This window comes from Myotis brandtii, unplaced genomic scaffold (genome assembly GCF_000412655.1).
Source record: "Myotis brandtii unplaced genomic scaffold, ASM41265v1 scaffold827, whole genome shotgun sequence".
Classification (NCBI taxonomy): domain Eukaryota; kingdom Metazoa; phylum Chordata; class Mammalia; order Chiroptera; family Vespertilionidae; genus Myotis; species Myotis brandtii.
In genome coordinates this window covers 158,625-172,861 of record NW_005371360.1, presented here as the reverse complement: position 1 = coordinate 172,861, position 14,237 = coordinate 158,625, and the positions used below count along the sequence as shown (strand labels likewise).

Genomic DNA, 14,237 nt, shown 5'->3' with positions numbered 1-14,237 from the left:
CTGGGCCATGTCCCCATGGTTGTCATGACTAAGGGTGTTCCTGACATAGAGTGGCTGGGGGCCAGGGATGCTGCACAACCCCCCACAGTGCACAGGACTGCCCCCCACAGAGAACGATAGGGCACCAGATAGTGCTGAGAAGGACGGACCCTGAGGAGGACAGAATAAAAAAGGCCACTATCTCACATTCTGGAATGAGTCAAATGTGAAGATGCATCATCGGGCCACTCCCTCCTCCCTCCCTCATGGTGCAGGCAAAGAATGGGTACCCACAGGGAACATGGAAGATCGCCCAGATGCTGTAGCTGGTTAAGTCTATTCCAACTGAGAGGTCTATTATTCCTTTTTAATAAAACAAAAGGGGGCGGGGGTAGGAGATAAGTGAGTATTGTGTTGTCTCTAATCTAAAGGATAAAAATAATTAATTTCTGGGCACTCTGGGGCCCTTGAGGAGATGGCCCCAGCACCTTCAATTCTGTTGCTGTCAGATAATTTTCCATCATCTGTACAAAGATGAAGTTACTCTTTTTAAAATGGCCTTTTATCGCTTACACAAAGACAGTAAAAGTTAACCCCAATCTGAAGCATCTTTGGGGGATTACTGTCCCCCCCAAATGGGGAAATGAAACATTCTGTCCCTTCTGGGAAGACGCCAGCAGACTGGAAGGACTAACTCTGGCACCAAGGCTGTGATGATTAATGCAGTATCCCCAGTCTACAATGCTGCTTTCACTTAATTACCGCCTGTAATTGGGAGTTGTAAAGATAAGATTAATTGAGTCTGGTGGATGTTAAAAGTTTAATACATTGGAACGTGGCTCCTCTGTTATCAGAAAGTACAGACGGCAGGACACTAGGCTGAGCTTTCAGGAGAGCAGCCCCTGGGGAGATTAGAAAGACTCCAGGAAGGGAAGCCGGCGCCATGGGGCCTGCTGGCTCCAATGTCCCAGAGCCAGTAGTGCCTCCCACCATTTGGACCAATTCAGTGGCAACTTCGGTGATGCCAAGAAGCCCCACTGCCAATGACACGCCATGCCAGCCCAAGCCCCAGGGACATGGCAAGATGAAAACCTCAGTTTTCAGAGGAAGGCAGGTACAACTGGGGCAAGGGTTCTTAACAATACAGAGCACTGAAGATGAGCCGGTCGAAGGAGGAGGGGGAGGGGGACAGTAAAGACTCCATAGCCACTGGACCACGGCCGAGTCCTGCGGCCTTCCAATGGCTGGAACAAACTCCGGAACTGTGGGCCACAAGTTCTCACTGGGCCCTCTCCCACCAGGTTTGACCTTTTGGGGGCCCCGGTGAGCCCGATGACATAGGGGCCCCAGTGAGCCAGTCACAGAGCTGCCTTCCAACAGGGACTGACATTTGCCACTGGAGAGAAGTCCCCAGTACCCTGTGGGGACCCCAGAGCCTTGTGGGGCTCCCACCTGGGGCCCCCAAGAAGCCCTGTGCACGGTATCCTTGTCACAGTCCCACCCAGTCTCATGCCCAGATCAGGGCATCCAGACTCTCAGGTTTGGCTCTGGAAGGAAAAAAAAGGGAAAGAAGGAGAAGCAGCTATTGGAGCTGAGCGAGTGTGTTCGCTAACCCTCACGGCAGGGAGCATCTGTCTGGACATTAGTGAGCGAGTTCTCGGGACCATAAAACGGAGTCAGTATATTGGTCACCAACATGGGGGCAGTTTGTCTCACTCCCCAAGAGATCTGTCCCCATCACAAGGTCACACCTCAGGGCCAAACCAATCAGTTTTGCCAGCTGCAACCCCAGGCAGCCTCTCTCTATATGTGACAGCAGGTTCTTATGTGGTTTCCTTGGACAGAAGGCCATGGGAGCTCTGGCCTCGCCTGTCCTGACTACCTGTTTGTCTCAGGACTGGGCTAGGGCGGAGTCTCCAGCCTCTCTACCTCTTCCAGCTCAGCCCCAATGCTGCTCAGAACCTCTCCTGGCTCCCCAAGCCCACTCTCCACCAGCACAAGCGCTCTTCCCCAGCCTCTCCAGCGAGGCTGGTACCCCTCATGCCCTGCTACACATAGGCCCTCATGCGTCCTCCAGGACTGGCCACGTGCTTCAGTCAACCTGCTTCCCCTTCCAGGACAAGTAGCATCTAGTGGGCCCTCCTGGGCAGTCAACTCTCTAGGCCAGTGGGAGGGCATGGAGAGACTGCGGCCCAGCACAGAGTCATGCTGGCACAATCTGGAGATGTGAGGAGAAAGGAACAGGGCAGAGTGCAAGGGAGAAGCGAGCAGGGGCTTTAGAGGTAGAGGCAGAAATAGAGGGAGGTTCAGGCTACCTGTGCAGCGTCACCCAGGTCCCTCCGGCCACAGTCCCCAGCCCTGCCTGTGGGAGCCTGGCTCTAAGACAGTGGCTGAGGGCAGTCACAGCAGGCACCTCCTAGAGGACACGTTGGCTACCACTTTGGACACAAGGCAAGTCCCAGCCCTGAGGTCAGCCAGGCCAGAATTGCCCTTCCGGAACTTTCTCCAGAGCTATCCCCCATCCACCTGCGTTTTTATCTCCGTATTTTAAAACCCCTCCCTACTTTCTCTCTGCTTTTAAAGCTTTTTTGACACAAAGTACATCTGGACCACTCTAAACCAGAACGTCACAGAAAATTTGGTTCATATCTTCAGCTGCATGGTCGGAACGGTATCCTGGCAACCAGTCAGGTAACCCTGCAGGGGCTGCAGCAGGACTTGACAGGCTCCATAACCCTGCTTTAATGTCGTGGAAGCACGGAAGAGGCCAAGAGAGACAAACCGGGCGTTGTTTGCCAGACACCGTTGTCAGAGAGGCAGCTGTCTGCAAATAGCAGGGGCTTCGGTGAGAAAATAACATGTTTTTAGACTAGGAATAAAGCTCACGGGATGCAACAGGAAATAGAGGAGCCCAGAAACCAGGTCCCCATGGGGACTCAAGGCCCCCCCAAAAGCCACATGATGGTTAAGAAACAACAGTTCAGCAGTTTCACAGTTCAAACGATGGACCAACCAACAGACCCACCTACATGTTTGAGAGTCTGACCCGTTTACTGGGGTTCGGGAACATATTAGAAAGACTGGACATGGAGAGGAGCGTCATTTGGCCCAATGTTCCTGGTTTAACCCTGAGGCCAGAGGATAAGACCTCTCGCCAGGCCCTGCTGAGGCCAGGCCTGAGTCCAGGCCAGTGGCTGGGGGACACCTCGAGGCCCTGTACCTTAGGGGCTTCTGCCAGTGCAGGTCATGGCAGACTCCAGGGGACCAATAAAGAAATTCCAGGGCTTGTGACATTGGGTGCGTCATGGGTGCTGGGTAGGTGGAGGCCTCAGCAGGTTGGCCAGGTGGCTCTTGACGGAGCCAGGTGATTACAAGGAAACGTGTCCTCTGCGGGCAGGGCTGCTCGCCTCAGCCAGGGGACAGGCAGCCTCCATTTCACCAACACGGCCGGGGAAGTCTCCTGTCCGCCAAGGAGGATGCTATTAATAGTGTCATTTTCTCGGTGTTTTGTTTATTCCCCTGGAATGGCTTGATGGATGTGAATAATTATCAGACTATAAAAGCCAGCAAATGTGCTACTTTCTATCGCTCTAAATCATCAAACAAATAAAGTGTGAAACAGCATTTTTGAATATAATTTTCCCCTCTAATGGCTTAGAATTATTATCAAGAACAATGAAAATAAATAAGCAAATGCCTTGTGAGTTAAAAATTAAATGAGTGTGTCAGGAAGAGGAACACAGAGCATCTTGGAGAGCAGGGACCTGCTCGGGGGCCATTAGTTATGAGGACGTGCGACAGGGCCTCACAGGACCAATTGGCTCTCAGCATGGACTCCCACCATCCTCTGTATCCACCAGGAGTAGGCGCTTGGAGCCATCTGCCTGGATGGGTGATGTGATGCCCCAAGAGAGGGCTACACTCGGGTGCATGCACCACAGTACCTGTCACCCAGCTGACCCCCAGCAGTCCCAGGATCCTGTGTGTCATTGCCCTAGGACAGCCATACAAAACCCAAAAAGCGAGGGTGGTTGGCCTCTGCCCCTCCTCTCCTGGGCCATGGACAGGCAATGCCAGAGGGGCTGCTGCCTCTCAGACCAGCAAGAAAATCCGTGGTCACGGAGAAATCCTCAGGACCAGCGATGTGAAACTCCAGTGGACGCACTCTCACCCAGCCCACAGCCCGGTGGATGGTCTGGCCACTGGCCCCTCATTTCCTCGCACCTGCCAGCCACTCTGGGCTGCAGGGCTATCACAGGTGGACTGGCTTCCCTTCAAAGAGAGAGGCATTTACATGGTAATGAGGTAATTCCCAGCACCCTGTCCTGCCCTGCAAGGATAATGAGACTTGATTGGGGGCCAGGCTCTCAAATCAAAGCTCTAAATCCCCAACGAGCCTTCCTGGAGAGGCCCCCCAGTCTCTATGGGGCTCCTGCCTGGGACCGCCCTGCTCAGAATCAGGAGTTGCAACACCATAACACTGACTTTCTTTTTCCCCCCAAGACTCTTTCCACTCGGCCAGTGACAACAGTACCTGGAATTTCTTCATCGCTGAGCGTGACAGCTTCCACTGACACATGGCTTCCTGCAATTAGGCCCCGGTGATAAGAAGGCTCATCTCCCACCCTCCTCTCTGCTAAGAAACTCATGCCAAGAGCAGGGGTCCAGCCAGGAGTCCTTTGGAAATGTCAGTTCAGCCTGACGCGTGCCGAAAGGTAAGAAAGTTAATTTCACAGCGTCTGCACAAGGCCTGGGCAGACAGGCCCGGCGTCGTTTAACATGCTGTAATTACGGAAACAGAAGCAAGAAGGCAGAGACCACTGGAAGTACCGAGACCACGTGTCAACTTGGAGGCCACCTGACACAAGCAAGCCACCCACCCGCACAGGCCCAGGAGGCTGAGGCAGCTCCAAATGCCATCGGCCCTGCCAGGGCCCTGCATGCTGGGCAGACATTAAAGCCATTATTACTGCAGTCCCCAAACACAAAGCCCCTGTGTGGCCACAGCCTGTGACCTCTCCCACTATGAGTCGGTGGGACGGTCCCAGCACACTGCCCCAAGGCCTGGACAGGCCCAGAAGAAAGACCGAATCACAGAACAGGCTTCCCCGAGAGTCCCCAGCAACAGAAGAGCCATTTCCGAGATGGTTAGACTGAGCTGGGCCTCACTACTCCACTTGTCTACACTGTGGAGTGGATGTGCCCAGAGACACAATCACAAGCAGTCACCCCTGATGTGATGGCCACCGAGACAAACCCTGTCCCAGCCCTGAGGATGCAGGAGTGGTGAGCTACGGTACCCAACCCCGGTGCTGGGCTCAGTGTCACAAATGCAGGTGGCTCTTCAGCATCTTCTGTGCCTTAGACCAAGGCATCCACCAGGTTAATACAAGCCCCATCAGACAAATCAGAAACCCTGAAAAGACAAAGGCATAGAGGCTGGAAATGGCACCAGGCCCTGGTGGTTTTACTGAGTCCTAGTAAACCTTCACACTAAGGGCCAGTGCCCACTTATACTACCGAGCAGACGGGAGCATCAGATGTTAGTGAACTTATTTTATGAATCTGGCATATTTTTTAATGAATGAATGAGTGAGAAATCCTGTCACAAACACAGGATAAAGATACACAGGAAAATAATAGGCCAGTCTCACGCCACAAAAGTCCTAAATAAAATATCAGCAAATCAGACACAAAAATGTTTATTACAAGACCAAGTGTTTATCCCCAAGGTTGCAAATAAAATCTATATAAAATTTCAAACCATTCAGTATAAAATTTCTTAGCCAACTAGGACTAGGAGGAACCTTCCTATGGTCACACCTCATAGTGAGGCAGAATGCATTCTGGAAAGTTCAGAGCAAGGCAAGCTGCCCGTTATTGCAGCCACTCAACAGCACATACTGAAGACACCAGCCAAGGTAATCAGTCAAGAGAAAGATAAAGGGGAGTAACAATTAGAAGGAAAGAGACAAGCTTTTTTCTTTTAAGTAACACAACCTTCTACTTGGAAAACTAAGAGAACAAGCTGACGAACTACAAGACAAAACAGTCCAGCAAGGGCACAGAATTTAAAAAATCAACATATGCACCAGAAACATCCACAGCAGACTATGAAATCTACTGAGGTCGCTCCTGCCCCTTGCCTGGGGTCGAAAGCAGAAATTCCTCACCACAAACAAGGTTAAACATAAACCCCAGTGAGTGCTTGCCGCTGACAGAATCAGAATCTGACCCAGGAGAGCCTACAAGGCTGATGCTGATTGGTGACAACCGCTTGGTGCCTCTGTACAGAGCAGGAAAGGGCAAGAAACTCACCTGTGATCAAGTCCTTCAGTAAACAAGGTAGGGGTGCCAACTGATTGTGACAACAGCACTGACTGCAGTTGTGGTGGGGTCATTACGCTGGGTATGAGCAGGGTGGCCTTATCATGATGGTAGAAATAGGAAAGAAGCACTGCTAACAGTACCCTGGACAGCAGAGGTAAGCAGGACAAGTGGGTCGTCTAGCAAAATAAAAAAATGTCAGAAAAAGTGCCTGGCAGAGAGGCTTGCCCTTGAAACACGAGGGAGCAGATCCAAAGGCCTGGATGGATAGCGGCCCTGGAACCACCAAGACACCCTGCGTCTACCTGCCCCACTGGGAGGGAAGGAAGCGTTGTCCCCAACCCAGTGAGCCTGGAAGGGAGACTCCAGAGGACCTGGCCCAAGGGAAGAAAGGGGAGGCTAAGGCCCTTTCCTAAACACTCAGGAGCGAAACAGAAGTACGTCTCCAGGCCCCTGAACAGTTGGTGCACACATGGAAACTACAATCTGGCGGGGGGGGGGCGGGGGGCACGCTCCTGTACACCCCTACTTGGTCACCGCTACACAAAGGAGCATGGCCTGGGCTGCACGGCTCCCTCACTAAGAGAGTGACTGAAATGGTCTGACAGCAGAGGGATAGCGGCCCAGTTTATCTGGAAATCCCATCTTAATTCCCGAGGAGCCCTGTTAAACGGGGAGGCAGCCTCCCTCATTTGTCCCCACCCCAGAACAGATATGAACACTTGCTGGGATGATAGGATCAGCCCAGGACCAGGGTGTCTTGTTGCCAGGAAAGGACCTTATTGAGCCACGGCAGTTTTATCTTTAATGGATCGTTTTCCGAGACAACAGAGAATGAAATTTGGTATCTCACACCAGCAGTGTCAATGATTTGAAATAATGACATTTTTATTGAAACCTACACACGAGATAAACAGAGTCCTGGGAGCATCTGCTCAGAGAAAATGGGATGTCTCAGACGGAGACGACCGCCAGTAGGAATGCAAAAATGAACTGGCCTGCTGGCAGGAGACAAAGGTGCACTGAGCCGGGGTGGGGGCCGGGAGTATATGTGTGTGTGTGGGGGCGGGGTGTCAGCACCTGGGCACCAGGACTGTGCCCAGCCTGCCCCCATCTCTACTGGGTCCCAGCTGTTTGCAGCACCTCCCCGTGGGGATCTGGGATAGGTCAGCATCCTAGAGGTCCCGCAGCTACAGGGCCCAGCTTCAGGGGAGCGGGAGTTGGCTGCACACACTGCCAGCCCACTTTAATTAAAGGAGCAGACTTTACAAAGTGAGTGGTGTTGAGCCTGCAATTAATCGCTGAATTGGAGACATCTGATTCCCAGCCCCAGTTTATTATAGGCACGTGAATCATTTTTGGTATGTGACAGGACCAAGGATGCCAACTGGGCTTGTTTTTGATGCTGTTTTTAAAGCTGGGGCGGGGGGGGGTCTTTCTCAGGTGAGGTTTTGAAAGGCAGGCACAGGCGACTGAGCATCCGGTAAGAGTAGGAAGAAAGGGCCTATGCTGCCAGCGTCGGGGAGACCAATTCATGGGACACGAGGCTGGTGAGAACTTGGTGCCATTTACAAAGACCTCAATCTCCTCTCACGGAACTGGTCTGAATTTCTGCTCGTAAAACAACCAGGGGGCAGCCTCCCAGTGTGCCCAGAACCCTGTGGTAGCTAGTGATGCTGGCTGCTCCCACCACCAAGTTCCTCCTCCAGCAGCGTGTGTGCCTTAGCAGGGGACATGCTTGATTTATTCCTGCTGAAACATGTAAGACGGTCTGAACAGAAAAGAGCGAGGACGATCTATTGAGAGGACAGGAGTGTCTGAAGGGATAGGGGCTGCTGACTCAAGAGAGAAAGATCTTGGCTCCCATTTGACCAGAGTGGAGAGGAATTAGACCACTGTCAGCCGCCCCTGAGTCTTCAACACAAGCCCGGGACGTGGGAATGAGCTGGTGCAGGCCTGAGAGGGTGGCTGAAATCCCGGTCTCTGCAGGTTGGGAACAGTCAGGACACCTTCTATGTGGGAGACTCCAGATCTATTAAAATGACTTCCCATATCATTGGTATTTGCATTCATTGTCACACAGACTCGCAAGGCCTACTGAACCTCGTGTGGACACACATTGGCAGCCGAGGCCCCTGGCAACTGGAAGGACCAGAGATGACCCTGGGTATCTTTGACCTACCCTCTTAACTAGGGGACGAGCTTTTTAGAATGGTGGGCATGAGGATTACACAAACTTTACAAACAGGCCCTGTGACCATCAGGGGTTCCAGCTTCCATGTGTAAGACCATCTGGGTCTCAGCCTCCTGCCCAGGAGATGAAAGCCACAGGGCACTTAGAGTCACTCCCGAGTCGCTCTGGACCCTGGCACTTTGGAGAGGGTTAAGCTCACACACAAGTTACATTGGCTCAGCTCTATTCAGCTCGCAATCAGGAGGGAGAGAGCAGACAGATCAAGCCTCACAGGAAGTTCCTGAACAAGGGCCATTAGCGTGTCTCGTCTTGGCGACACGGCCACCTCTGGTCCCATCCTGCACCTGCCCCACAGCATCCCAAGGCCACAAGGGCTCCCGTCTGCTGCTGATGGGCTAACATGAGAGGAGCACATTCACCGCCAGATTTGTGAGCAAAGCTAAGCAGACTCCCCCTACTCACAGACTCCCAGGAATCTCCCTTCTGGGGAGCTGAAATCTGTTGGCAGCAACCTCGCCATGGAAACCAGACCCTGAAAAGAGAACCCAAATCGCTCATGGCTCAGCTAGAATGACAGGTGTGGGGGTAAGCAACTCTGGGCCAGGATGCCCCTCTCTGCAACAGAAAGCCCCCTGCCACCACCCCTGAGCAGCCACAGACCCCTCCCCCCCTTCCCCAGTTTGAATCAACTCCTAATCTAAACACTGCCTGTGGGAGGATCTCCAGATTGACATTTCAAACCGAAGAGCCAACAGTTTCTAGAGTGGTGGGCAGGGAAAGGCTTCGGGCTTCTCGTCTGGTGCCATCCCAGAACCAGGAACATGGGAACCAGGAGGGCTTTCTTGGCTCCAACTGCCCTAAAGCAAAAATCCTGCAGCCTCACAATAATGCAGGGCATCGCTGCGCCAACTCTAAAGCACCTACTTTGAACAAAAGACTCTAAAATGAAGGGCCATCTGCTCCTGCCAAAGCAAGCCAGCGGGTCCATGCGACAGCCAGTGATGCCTGCGGCCATGAGTGGCAGACAGGCAGGAGATGATCATAACTGCATAGAGGGATGGCGACCAGGCAGCAGGGCTAACCCACCCTGCCCGCCCCTATCCAGGCCCTGGATCCTCCCTTCCATGCTAACTCACCCTCCTGGCCAGAGGAAGCTTCCTGGAATGCCTCAGTGCAGTAGCTTTCTAGCCCAGGAAACTTCTAGACCAGGCGTCCTCAAACTACGGCCCGCGGGCCACATGCGGCCCGCCGAAAACATTTATCCGGCCCGCCGGGTGTTTTTGCCGCCGCTGCCTGTCCTGCTTAGCAGCCGAATCGTCCCAGGCCCGCAGTGCGCATGTGTGAAATGTCTGAGGGATAGTGAACTGGCCCCCTGTTTAAAAAGTTTGAGGACCTCTGTTCTAGACTTCAGCTCCTGATCTAGCCGCCCACCCTCCAGCTGGGCCCCTCCTTGGGCTGCCCCGGTCCCTCTCCTTCCACAGACTTCCTCACCCCTGCAGCTTCCCTGTCTCCATCTCAGGGGCTCCCAGGCTGCCAAGAATGCCAGGCTTGCCCTGCTGCAGGGACGGGAAGGGGAGGTACAGCCACTCTGTAAGCTCCTTTCCCGACAGATGGCATCTGTCCTCGTGTGAGTCCAGGGCTTGAGCAGACCCATCTCCTCTACAACCTGACAACCACCTTCGTTCAGCACCCACCCCTTTCCTTTCTCCTCCTGGACACATGGTTATACTATGTTTCCCAGCATCCCATAAAGTGTGGCCATGTAACTGGACAATAGCCAATGAGATGTGGGCAGAAGCCATGGATGCTGCCTCCCAGGCCTGTCTATCAAAGGTCCCTGAACATTCCCTCCCTTTTCCCCCACCAGGACACTTATGCCCAGGGTAACCTGGAAGCTCTTTGTGGAAGGTGGCAGGGCCTCTGTCAGCCTGGGGCCCCACATTCCTGCATCATCCCCTCCATCTCCCACAAGAACCTACCAGTTTCTATTTCAGCTAGTGGAGTTAGAGTCAGTGATTGTTTTAGGGGCCCTGTAAGAAAAGGGTCCTTCTCTCCTGAACTTGACCTTCAAATTTGGACCAACTTTGCCAGCTGGGATGTACCCTGTCTCCAAAGCTGAGCAACTACCTGGCCAGAAACTGCCACCCCTCCTGATTCAAAGAATGATACTTTGAGGGGCAGAGCAGAGCAGTGGTTAGGAATGCGGGCTGGGCCAATGGCCTAGTTTAAGTTGCAGTCCCACCACTTCCAAGCCAGTGTCTATGCCTCATCTGTGATGGAGGATGGCAGGGGCTGCAGACAAGTACAAGAAGTCACTCCAAGCACCGCCTAGCACATAGGAAGCATCACAAGAAGCACTAGTATGTTATTTCTCATCTCAACGTCATGTCTACTAATGGACTTCTTACACAGTGGCAGGTAAAAGATGACTCGCTGTTTGCAACAGCTGCAAACTGAAAACAACCCAAATGTCCATCAACAGTGAACAAATAAACAGATGGAGGAACAGTCATATAATGGAAAATTCTACAGCCATGAAAATGAATAAATTATTGCCACATGTAACAGGAACAAATGCAAGATACAAATGAGTCCATTTATGGAGTTCAATTCTGGCCAACACTCAATTGCCCAGGGATGAAGCATCACAAGAAGCACTAGTATGTTATTTCTCATCTCAACGTCATGTCTACTAATGGACTTCTTACACAGTGGCAGGGAAAAGATGACTCGCTGTTTGCAACAGCCGCAAACTGAAAACCCAAATGTCCATCAACAGTGAACAAATAAACATATGGAGGAACAGTCATATAATGGAAAATTCTACATGTAACAGGAACAAATGCAAGATACAAGTGAGTCCATTTATGGAGTTCAAATCTGGCCAACACTCAATTGCCCAGGGACACAGACACAAGCAGAAAAATGACACAGAGAAGCGCCATCAAAGGCAGGAGGGTGGTCGTCAGTTCTGGATGGGGAGGGGCACCAGTGCATGGTAGGGAGAAGGTGCTTTTCCTGACATCATGAAGGTTAACCAGGGGTTGGCTGTAGAGCCATTTGGTTAACTGGACATAAATATATTTTTTGGGGGGGTACATACATATTTTGTATACTTTCCGTACTATGTTATGTTTCATGATTTAAAAAAAAAAAAAAGGTTATAGCCCTAGCTGGTTTGGCTCAGTGGAGAGAGCATCGGCCTGCGGACTGAAGGGTCCTGGGTTCGATTCCCGTCTGGGCACATACCCAGTTTGCGGGCTCACTCCCCAGTGGGGGGCGTGCAGGAGGCAGCCAATCAATCAATGATTCTCTAGCTCTTTCCCTCTCCCTTTCTCTCTGAAATCAATAAAAAAATATATATTTTTTTAAAGTTATAGCCCTGGCTGGTTGCTTAATGGTTAGAGTGTCAGCCTGAGGTCCAAAGGATCATGGGTTTGATTCCTGGTCAAGGGCATGTACCTTGGGTGCAGGTTCCCCAGCCCCAGTAGGGGCGCATGTGGGAAGCAACCAGTCGATGTGTCTCTCACATCGATGTTTCTCTCTCTGTGTCTCTCTCTCTCTCTCCCCTTCCTCCCTCCCTTCCACTCTCTCTAGAAATCAATGGAAAAAATATCCTTGGGTGAGGATTAAAAAATAGTAATAATAATAAAGGGAACACACTATGGCAAGCACAGTTCTCAGATGTCTCCAATACTTCTGGCCCCTGGGGCTCACACATCTGTTCTCAGTTATTGAAACATTCCTCCCAGTGCTTCCATGAGGGCGTATTGCCGTTAAAATTAAGGTCCCAAATCAGTAAACCTTAAAATTGGAGAGATTACCCTGGTGGCCGTATCTAAGCAGGTGAGCTCTGAAGAGGAGTGGGGCCCTTCCTCAAGTCAGAGGTGCCAAGTGTGAGGGGACCCCCCAAGACTTCCCTGGAGATGTAGGGGGACACCTAAGAGGGGCCTCTAGGTGCAGACAGCACCCAAGGCTGACAGCCAGTGATAACACAAGGACCTCACTCTGCCAACAACCTGAATAAGCCTAGAAATGGACCTTCCCCAGAGTTCCCAGAAAAGGACGCGCCAACACCTCAACTTTAGCCTCTGAGCCCCTGAACTGAGGACCCGGCTGGCCTGTGCCTTGGTTCTGACCTACAGAAGTGTGGACTAACCACTGCAAGCCAGAACTCTGGGCGGATGTATTATGAAGCAACAGAAATACTGAAACTACCCCAACTTGAGAAAAGGAGAAAGGAAAGAGGTGAAAAATATCTGACAGAAGTATGCCAGAAGGCTCATATCTGACCAATCTGGGTATTAGGCACAGGGCTGTTCTGCTAATTATTCTCTTCCTAATTCTGATATTGGAAGTTTTGGGATTTTTAAAAAAAGCCACACACACTTCAAAGAGGGCAGCATGGCAAGGGGAGAGAGTGACCGACACACTCAGCCAGGTCAACATCAACTATGACAACTCATGGTGACATATGACCCTGGGTATGAGGGGATGGAAGGGCCCTTCACTGTGGGGCCTTCCTCTAAGAACCCAGAACCCTGGTATAACCATGAGAAAAACACCAGACAAACCCTAATTCAGGGACTTTCCACAAAATCCCTTTTCAAAACTGTCAAGGTCACCAAAAACAAAGCAAGTCTGATCAACTGTCACAGCCCAGAGGGGCCTATGGAGATGTGACAACCCAATGCCACTTGGGATCCCGGACTGGGTCCTGGGACAGAGAAAGAACAGTAGGGAAAACAGAGGAAATCTGAATACAGTATGGATTGTAGTTAGCAGGAGTGTATCAGTGTGAGTTCATTAACTGTGACAAATGTACCAGGCTAATAAAAGATAATAAGGAAGCCAGGTGTGAGGCACATGGGAAATCTCTGTACTATCATTCTCAGCTTTTCCATAAATCTAAAACAGTTCAAAAAAATAAAGTCTTTAAAAAAAGAGAGAGTACACTACCAAAACAGTGGCAAATAGACAAGCTTATAACAAATGACTAAGGAACAAGAAACAACTTCATAGTTTTTACATTGGGAACTCCTGGCCCCAGTCCATGCTGGGACCTTCCACCCCTGCAAAAAAGCCCATTTCCTAATTCCATCGGCTGCAGGGACACCCAGCTGTCTGGGCTCACAGTACAGCAATAGCTGGTCAGAAATATCAGACCCCCCGCCTCAGTCTTGCTGGCTCTGGATGAGAGCACATGGTGAGATTTTTCCTTAGCAGAAGGCTGACCTTCCTCTGTTAACTCGATGCTAAAATCACTTTGCATTCCCTGAACAAACACCAACTGTGTCTGTCCCTGCCCGTGTGCAGCAACACGCGAGGAACCAGCCCATGGAGACAGATGGCGCTGAAGTGTGGGAGCCCCTGGGTGAGCGCCCCTAAACACACTGGGTTTCCTGGGTGCCCTGCTCTGCCTGAGAGGCACAGGCACGTGTTCTCACGTGACCCACCGCTAGGCTCAGCCAGGCTGTTAAGAATTTAGTGCGGGGAAGGTTGGTGAGAGAAACCAGTCATGCGAATGGAAGGATCTGTGATTAAAACTGCGTGGTGCCATGCTGTACAAAATGCTTTGAAACTGCCCGTTGCCATACCCACCATGGGGATGAGCAACACAATCCTAGTTTCATAGTCCGATGGCACTTGATTGCCCAGAGTCAAACTCTAAGGCAGTGGTTCTCAACCTTCTGGCCCTTTAAATACAGTTCCTCATGTTGTGACCCAACCATAAAAT

General features: G+C 51.5%; 1 protein-coding gene across 4 annotated transcripts in view; it reads right to left on the bottom strand.

Moving 5' to 3' along the window:
• The window catches only part of KDM4B (lysine (K)-specific demethylase 4B), a 110,880-nt gene that overhangs the window by 66,052 nt on the left and 30,591 nt on the right, over positions 1-14,237 (bottom strand). The gene's annotated exons all lie outside the window — the stretch shown is intronic.